The sequence below is a fragment of the Camelus dromedarius genome, chromosome 28 (genome assembly GCF_036321535.1).
Source record: "Camelus dromedarius isolate mCamDro1 chromosome 28, mCamDro1.pat, whole genome shotgun sequence".
Taxonomy (NCBI): domain Eukaryota; kingdom Metazoa; phylum Chordata; class Mammalia; order Artiodactyla; family Camelidae; genus Camelus; species Camelus dromedarius.
In genome coordinates, this window is record NC_087463.1 from 24,600,647 (window position 1) to 24,609,651 (window position 9,005).

General features: G+C 48.3%; 1 long non-coding RNA gene across 1 annotated transcript; it reads left to right on the forward strand.

The window, feature by feature from the left end:
- The first annotated feature begins 1,389 nt into the window (after positions 1 to 1,389).
- On the forward strand, positions 1,390 to 7,252 carry LOC116149759 (uncharacterized). The gene is made up of 3 exons (XR_004133354.2): positions 1,390 to 1,500; positions 1,615 to 1,692; positions 6,338 to 7,252. It is a non-coding gene; the product is annotated as an uncharacterized LOC116149759 (long non-coding RNA).
- Positions 7,253 to 9,005: the final 1,753 nt, after the last annotated feature.

A 9,005-nucleotide genomic window follows, 5' to 3' on the forward strand; every position in this document is an offset into this window, starting at 1 on the left:
CGGGTCTCGGGCGGGCGCCTGGCCCGCCCCGGGGGTGGGGTGCGGTGTTGGGAGGCCAAAACCCGTGCCCGTCCGAGCACCCGGGGGGCAGGGGGTGTCCGCGCGCCGGACGTCCTGCTCTACCCGTCGCACCCCGCCACTGTTTTCACTTTTTCTTTTTTTGCACCTTTTTCTCAAGACCAGCTCCCCTCTTGAACAGAATCCGCATAGATTCAAGCTCCCCCCCGGTTTAGACTCCCAGCTCCTCTGTCGACACACCTTTGATTCAGACAAGCTCTCGCCCCTTCTCAGGGCTGCTGCTCAGTGCCCCGCACTCTTGTCTTTTTACAAACCGCCCCCACCCACCCTGCGATCGCTGGTTGCTCTCGGCTGCAGCTCTGTGCCCCCGCCCGCATCTACCTCTCCACTAGACTCTTGCCTCCTCCCGGTCGGCCCCTGCTGGGGTCTCCTCCAGGCACTCGCCGGGTGAGATCCCGAGTCGGGGGTCCGGGACAGTCTGGGAATGTCTTGGCGACGCCCGCCCACCTTTCCCAGGCAGCTCCTCCATCCAACCACCCTCGCCCAGGCTGCCAGAACCTTTGGGCATCCTTTCCAGCGGGGTAGGGGGAATCCCTGCAGTCTTTAAACGTTTTCCTTACCCCTGGCGAGGAGAAAGTGTTCACTGAATGTATCTGAATCTCTGTTTATGTGTATTTGTAACATCATCTGGGGAGCATGCTTCAACACTCAGTCGCCGTGGTAATATAAAACAGGCAGGAGCCCCCGCCAACAGAGCTGTCCCTGGTTCTTGCCAGCCTTCCCCCACCCCACCCCACCCCCGCTGCTCTCCACTCCCTGAAAGCATCTATGTCTCCCCTAAAGAGAGAGTCCTGGGCAGGTGGTGCGCTGGGAGGTGAACTGTCACAGCTGACGGCCTCTAAAAGCTGCCCCACCCCAGAGGCTCCTGCATTCGCTCAACAAAAGCTTATTATTCAGCCAGCCCATCCCGGATCACCCTACCTGACCGCCCTGCTCCTGAGTTTCATATATTTTCTCCCCCAGTGCCAGGATAATAGGAATTACCCTCCCCCTGATTAAGGATCCTGTAATTATCCCTGAGGAACTGGCTTCTTAACTTAGTCTATTCTGCAACTTGCTGGTTCAACTTTTAAGTTTCATGGCCCAGTGGCGGAAGTCTCCAGGAATTATGACACATCAAATTAACAAATGGTCAGCCCTGAGGAACACTTTGGGTGCAATGCAACTCTTCCCTAACGCAGTGGACACTTGGGATTTGGGGGTCGCTGCATTGTTAGTAATAGTGCCTGTTGGAGTTCCCTCCATTTGACCAGTTCTCCCGACTCCCCACGCCCGCCAGGGCACACCCAAATAGAAGCAGAGTGTGGCAGGATTTCCCTAGGCTGGCTGTAGCGAAACTCCGTAGTCTCCTTTCAAAATTGTTGTGGAGCAAAGAAGGCATCCTAGGACTCAGCTTTAAAATCTTGACTTGATGGTGTAAAGGTGATTCCCTTTCCTAACAGTTTTATTTGGGGTGGGAGTGGGGGTGGGGTGGATGGCAGGGACAGGAGGAGAAATGAGACAAAGAAGTGTTAACACTTACCCTTTAAAACCTAGGATCAAAAACCACGGAGGGAGGGAGCAGAACATGAGATCAAAATTAACATCAGGATCTGCAAGACAAGTTTTACTTTGGTAAGTTTTAGAAATACATTATTAATCACACTTCCTTGGGCACTTTATAAAGAAAAGTATGCAGAAGAAAAGAAAATGATAACCCCACAATAACGCAATCCTTTAAACATTCAGCATTGTTTTTTCAGCTGAAATGTAGTTGGCATACATCATCATTGCTTTAATACAGAAGTTATGTACTCTCTAGAGCCAAAGCAAAACATTTGGGATACAGAACCTATGCCGGGCTGCCACCCTGTTGTGCAGTTTGCACACTGCACAAATCTGCGGAGGGTGGATGGGGCTGAAGTCCTTCAGAGTTCAGGCCACCAGGCCCTTTCCCTGGGAGCCCCATCAGACCCGACCTGTCTAATGGGGACTTTCCTGGGGGATCTACATGAAGGTGCCTTATAGGTCAGCTGTACCCTTGGTACAAGATACTCCCCTAGAGCAGCAAACAACTAAACAAATAATTACATTAACGATAAAATGTGAAGCTTTGACTTAAGGAACTGGGAAAGACGAGTTTGGTCTCATCATTTGGGAGCGCCCGCTTGTGACTAAGAATGACTGACGGCCTCGGCAGGGGGTGGCAGGGCCTGCAGGTCAGGATTAGGGTACCTGCAGAGCTGGGGGCGTGGCTTGGCCCAGCGCAGGCTTCACTTCAAGTTGATTTGAATAATCTGACTCCTTAAAAAAAAAACTATGAAATCCAAGAACTGCTTTCCCCCAGTCCCTCACCCAAACTATGAAAACCGAAGTCATAATATTAGAAGTGGCTGAGTACCGCGATCCTGCCCGGCATGTTCTGTTCGCAGGGAAATTCTCAAGGTAGTTTTCCTTTGTCTTGAAGGAGATGGAAATTGGGTTCAGTACAATCACAAGGGACAAAAAGACCTGTGAGATGGAGAAAACAAACTCATGGTTACCAGTGAGGGAAGGAGGTGGGAAGGTATAAATTGGGAGTTTGGGTTTTGGAGAGACTAACTACTACATATAAAATAAACAAGTTTCTACTGTAGAGCACAGGGAACTATATTCCATATCTTGCAGTAACTTATAATGAAAAAGAATATGAAAAGGAATATATGTATGTACATGTATGACTGATACATGATGCTGTGCACCAGAAATTGACACAATACTGTAAACTGACTATACTTCAATTAAAAGAAAAACAACAACAACAAAAAAGACCTGTGAGCAGCGACTGGGGTTCCAGAGTCCAGGCCCAGGGACGTGTGTTCACACTCAGACACACCCACTGCAACCAAGCAGAGGGAGCACACTCTGTAAGCAGGGTCTGTCTAACTGAGCACGTAGACCACACTGCCTTTATTCACTTATTCCTTCCATTAGACCAGAGGCTCCTTGAGGGTAAGGGCTGTGTCTCATTTCTGTTGTAACCAGCACCTAATCTGGCCCCTGATTCAAAGGAGGTCCCTAAAGATTTGCTAAAGAAAAGAGTGGAACCTGTATCCTAGCTTTCTGTCTGAAAGATCAGAAAACTTTGAGCATCCTGTGGAATTTTTCTTGAGACAGTGCTTTTAACATGCGAATATTTCCTTGTGATTTCCTGAGGCTAAGTGAAGCAGTCCAGACTCATCTCGGGGCTCGGGATATGCTTGAACATAAATCCTCTGGGTTCTGAACTCATCTTTTGACAGTTGGACTTGTCACTGAGAACAGAATTTGAATATTTTGCTTATAGGCCTTTACTAGAAGAAAACGTAAAATTCTATAGCTTTGACTCGGGTTATACTAGACAAAGAGGTTTATCAGTGCTTAATTCTACACGTTTCTATGAGTTTATAAAAGTATTTTTCTTCCTCTAAGGGCTTTGAAACAACAGATATACCCATGTTTATACAGTACTTGATATGTTCCATTACTGGCTCACACAATTCTCCCAGCAACCTGGTGGGTGGACTGAGTGCATGTTGTCATCTGCTGCTTCACAGGAAAGAGTATTGGCTTTTTTAACCCTTATTTTATCGTTTTTCTTTATTTTTTAATTTTTTTGTGTTTTTTTCCGGCTTTATTGAGATATAACTGACACGTAAAATTGTAAAAGTTTAAGGTTTACAGTGTGGCTATTGCATGGCACGTATATATTGCAAAATGATTACTACAGTAAGGTTAAACATCTTTCGATTAACAAAATTACCATTCTGTTGTTGTTATAGTAAGAACATTCAACATTTACTCTCTTAGCAACTTTCAAGGATGCAATATAGTGTTGTTAACTATAATCATTCTGTACATTAGATCCCCAGAATTTACTCATCTGAAGCTGGAAGTCTGTACTATAAGTATATATATTCTTTTTCATTATAGGTTAATATAAGATATTGAATATAGTTTCTTGTGCCAAACAGTAGAACCTTGATGTTTATCTATTTTATATATAGTGATGTGTATCTGCTAATCCCAAACTCCTAATTTAGCACCCCCTACACACATACACACTCTCCCCTTTGGTAACTAAGTTTATTGTCTGTGTCTGAGTCTCTTTCAGATTTGTAAATAAGTTCATTTGCATCATTTATTTAGATTCCGTATGTAAGTGATGTCATGTGATATTTGTCTTTCTCACTTAGAATGGCAGTCTCCAGGTCCATCCATGTTGCTGCAAATGGCATTATTTCATTCTCTTTTATGGCTGGGTAGTATTCTGTCATATAAATATACCACAACTTCTTTATCCAGTCATCTGTTGATGGACATTTAGGTTGTTTCCATGTCTTGGCTCTTGTAAATAGCCCTGATATGAACATTGGGTGCATGGATCCTTTTGAATTAGAGTTTTCTCTGGATATATGCGGTATTGGCCTTTTTAAGTAGGATCTGTTCGTGGGAGGAACAAGGTGAGAGGCCGACTCACCTGCTTCTAGGAGTTGCCCACTTTAGGAGCGGATAAAGTGTTCTATACATGTCACAATCATTTATTGAAGTATCCTGCCTCAGGCCAAGAAAGTTTCAAATATTTATCAGCTTTACGGGTCATTTGCAAAATGACAATCAAAACAAGATTCTAGCTCATGCTTAGCTTTGCTTGGATCTCTGTTTCCCCTTCCCAGCAAGGGCAACCACATTTGCACAAGGGCGAACGCTCAGGAACGGGGAGGCCGCCTTTCGCCTTTCAGAAGGGGGTGCATTCCTGATCACCTGTGTAGTTAAGGGGTGAGGGAGGATAAGCCTGAAGAAAATGAGAGACAGCCAAGCTTCCCTCCTTACTCGAGAAACCTCTGCCCACCCCTGCACGTCCCACACTTCAGAGAGCTCAGCTGCACCATCCTTGGGGGTTCACTTTATCCACATATTTACCTTGCTTTCCTTCAAAATGAGATCAGCCGCATTTTAAAATGAGAGTTTTGTTTTGGAAAAGAAGGAGAAGTTACTTCACTGTCTGAACCAGCCTCGGGGTGGAGTGGGGGATCTGGGTGCAGGTCTCACTGGGAGTCCTTTGCAGCCAGAGTCCGGGGACTCAAGACATGAGGAGACAGGAGCTTAGAATTGTTAGGGGGAAGAAAAAACCAAGTGGGGCTTCTCTCACAGTTTTGCCTGAAGTCCCAGAATCACGCAGTTCATAAAGCTCAATCACTGCTCTACGCTGGTTCAGGAGAATTCCTGAAGGATGCGGGCAAAGATGTAGTGTTGGGGCTTTCTTTACAGCGCGCTATGTGACAGCGACAAGCTGGAAGCAACCTAAAGGTGTGCGCTGGGGGTTGGTCTGGTAGCCCTTAGTCATCTTCTGGCGGAAAAATGTATGCTGTCATCAAAGATGGTGCCATGAAGTCGGTGTGGGTAGGTGTTACAGGAGAAGATGTCCTTTTTCCTGGCCCTGCCCATTTCCTTCTCCCCGCACACCCCACGTTTTCTTAGGGAATCACACCATCTCATGCTCAGTCCCTGTGGTTTGTCCCGAAATGCAGGGGGGTGAGTTTGTAAGAAAGCCCACCGAGGAGGGCGAATCTCCCCACCACAGGGTCGGCCGAGGGCCCCCGGCCAACGAGTGGCAGGGAACTGTGTTCTGGGGCTTTGTTGGAGCCATTGGGAAGGAGGCTTTGTCCCGCTGAGGATGCCAGACTCTGAGGATGCGGGGCCGGCCGGGGGCCACCATGGGGTGGGTTGGGGGGAGAATCAGCTGGAGAATAAGGTCAACCACGAGGAGGGAGGGGAAGGAGGGGCAAGACTCACCAGGACTTCATGTGAGCCTCTGACCTTTCCATCCCCTAGTGGACAGACCCCCTTTGTGGATAAAGCCAATTTGGGTTGGGTCTCTGACGTTTACAGTGAGCACAGTCCTGGTCAGTACAGACATTCGTGACGCGTCACTGAGTGAAAAGGCAGATTTCAAAACGTTATGTCCCATCTGAGTTTTTCTAAGCACACCGTGCACTTATTTACACACAAAACCTATGGAAAGAGGCATCAAGACGTTTATCGCGTTACCCCTAGTGGAGGGGTGGCAGGCGATTTTTATCTTGTTCTCTTTACGTATGTAAGTTTCTAATTTTATTTAAGACAAGCACGCATTATTTACGTAATGAAAAAGCTTTTTTTAAATGAAGTATAGTTGATTTACGAAGTGGTGTCACTTTCTGGTGCACAACAAAGTGATTCAGTTACACCTGTGTATTCTTTCTCATATTCTTTGAAAAAGCATTTTTCCTTAAAGAGAGAAATTACCGGAAGAGAAGCAGACACGAGACCTCTGGTGTCAGCGGCTTCTAGTCTCAAGAGTGGCTGTGGTGCTGGTCGCCGGAGAGATGCCGTCTGGGCCCGCTCTGTCAGGGCTGGGTCGTCCCCTGTGACCTCCCGGCCTTGCTCACCTTGCTGGCAGGAGTTCATTCACTTATTCGCTCTCCGAGCACCGCCCCCCCTCGGTGAGAGCACACCCTCCGCCACACGGACTCTCTGCAGAACGGGCTATGACATCTCTGCTCCTCTCTGTTCCCTCCTGCCGCCCGTGACCGCCCCCCAGGCACCCTTCTAAAGGGCAGGTCTGAGGCTGCTGTTGCCAAACCTCTGTGGGTCCCCGGACCCCCTGTTGGGCCCTGCATGACCAGCGTGGGAGCCACAGTGGTGGAGGGTCTGTGGGCCAAGCCCTAGGATTATATAGTTTCTCCTCTCTTTCATCCTTGTCATCTTTCAGGAGCCAGAGAAAACCTCTCACCCCCCTGCCCAGAAACTCGGGAATGGCCCGTGCCCCTCCCTCCTTGTGCCTGTAAGACGAGGGGCCTCAGCTTCCTCCTGGCTAAGGGCAGGCGGCCTCCGGGATCAGAGCCCCTTCACACCCGAGCTTCTCAGACTGCGGGGGTGTTGGCTTCATGATTTGTTAACAGATTTACGGAAGCATAATTCACATACCGTAAAATTTCCTCATTTTATGTATGCAATTCAGTGATTTTTAGTAAATTTAGAGTTGTGGGACGGTCACCACCATCCGGTTTGGGAACATTTCTATCACCCCAGAAGGACCTCTCCAGCCCATTAGAATTTGCTCCCTATTCCCACCCCCAGCCTCGGGCAACTGCTAACCCGTCTTTATAGCTTTGCTTTTTTCTGGGCATTTCATAGAAATAAAATCATACAATAGGCATGTTTTGTGTCTGGCTTCTTTCACTCAATCTAATGTTTTTGAGGTTCATCCACATGGTAAGAGTGTCACTCCTTCATTCCTTTTGTTTTACTGGATGGTACTCCTCTGTATGGTTAAGTCACGTATTGTTTATCCACTCATCAGTTGGTGAACATTTGGGTTGTTTCCACTTTTTGGTGTTACAAACTTTCCTGTACATGTCTTTATGCGAACATATGTTTTTATTTTTATTGACTTCTGAGCAATGAAATTGCTGGGTCTTCTATTTTTTACTTCTAGCTGAAGAAATTGCCAAACTCTTCCGAAGTGGTTGCATCATTTTACATCCCATCAGCCATGTGCCAGGGTTCCAGTTTCTCTGCATCCTTGCCAACACTCATGATATTGGTTATAGTGGATCTAAAGTGGCGTTTCAGCTTGATTTCCTCGTGAAGAGACGTCATTTTATTTTCAATGGCCAGAAGTGGCCCCACAATTTATGTGATCATTCTTTCTTGTCCTGCAGTGAGGTCCTTTTATGACAGAACCACACTTCAGGACTTTTAGGGCAGCTCGTTGTCCTCACATCTTAGAGCACCAGTGATGCTGCTTAACGTCGGTGAGCTGAAGGCCTGTAGGCACCCAGCATGGTTCCCTGCGCTGCCCTGAGTGTAAGATTCTGGAACCACCCACTGCGTCTTCTCTGTGCTGTTTTGCTGGTGCCTTTGCTGTGAGTTGAAGTTGGCCAGAAATCTCTGTACAAAAGGGATCACTGTGTTCCTTGCTGGGTTCTCCTTGGTTTACAAGCCTCTGGGGTTTCCGAACCGCTCACACAGTTGCACCACATTGTTTGGGACAAATTAGGAAATCTCTAACCGTTTTTTGGGCCTCTTTCTTGCATTTTCATTTCAACTCAAGACGCAGCTGCTGGTTGGGATTTCCCTCCAGTGCAGGAGGAGCGGTGGGAGCACTCACACCTCCCCCGACACCGTGGGCGCCGGCGGGCACGCGTGGAGGAGCCCGTCAGGCCCGTTCCATTCACCTGGAAGCCCCGCGCGGGGCAGACCTGCATCTGCGCCTCAGCCCGGAGACTCCTGCACAGGGGTTCTTAGGAAAGGGTGACGTTCCAGAATTTCTTTGCCTTTTGGCAAAAGACATGCAACTGTGCAGGGAGCAGCTCCACCGGGAAGTGTGCCTGGAGCAGTCTGCAGCCGGAACGGCCCACCCAACTTGAAAGTGGGGCCAGATAAGCGGGTCTCTTTCACCAGCGGACGGAAGCAGAAGGCCCTGGACTCTGATGCATCTAAATCGGGAAAGGCTGATGCCGTGGCTTCCGCTACATTGCCAAATAAACGTCCTGAAGATACCCACAGTTCTGGAGTAAGATTCTTCTCAGCGGGGGTTATCAACTGTCACCTATGAGAAGCCACAGTGTCAAGTCACCCCGATTTCCCCTCAGCCCCAGTCACCTCGGCTCTCCAAGTGCTGCTGAAAGCCAGTGGTGGCCTTGTGAGTGAAGAGGTGGCATTATTACATCAAAGAGGTTGTGCCGCCTCAGCCCTGCTCCCCAGAAAGCATCCTTGTTCAGCCTCAGACATCCTTCCTAGGAGCAGCGGGCTGGATGCTGAGGAATCCAAGATATCAGGACACTCACTGCTTTTCCATCCAGATGCCGCCGGTTTCGTGGGAGAACCAGGTGTGTGAAACACATGCCCACCCAGGCATTTAGACAGTGCCAGGTGGAGCGAGG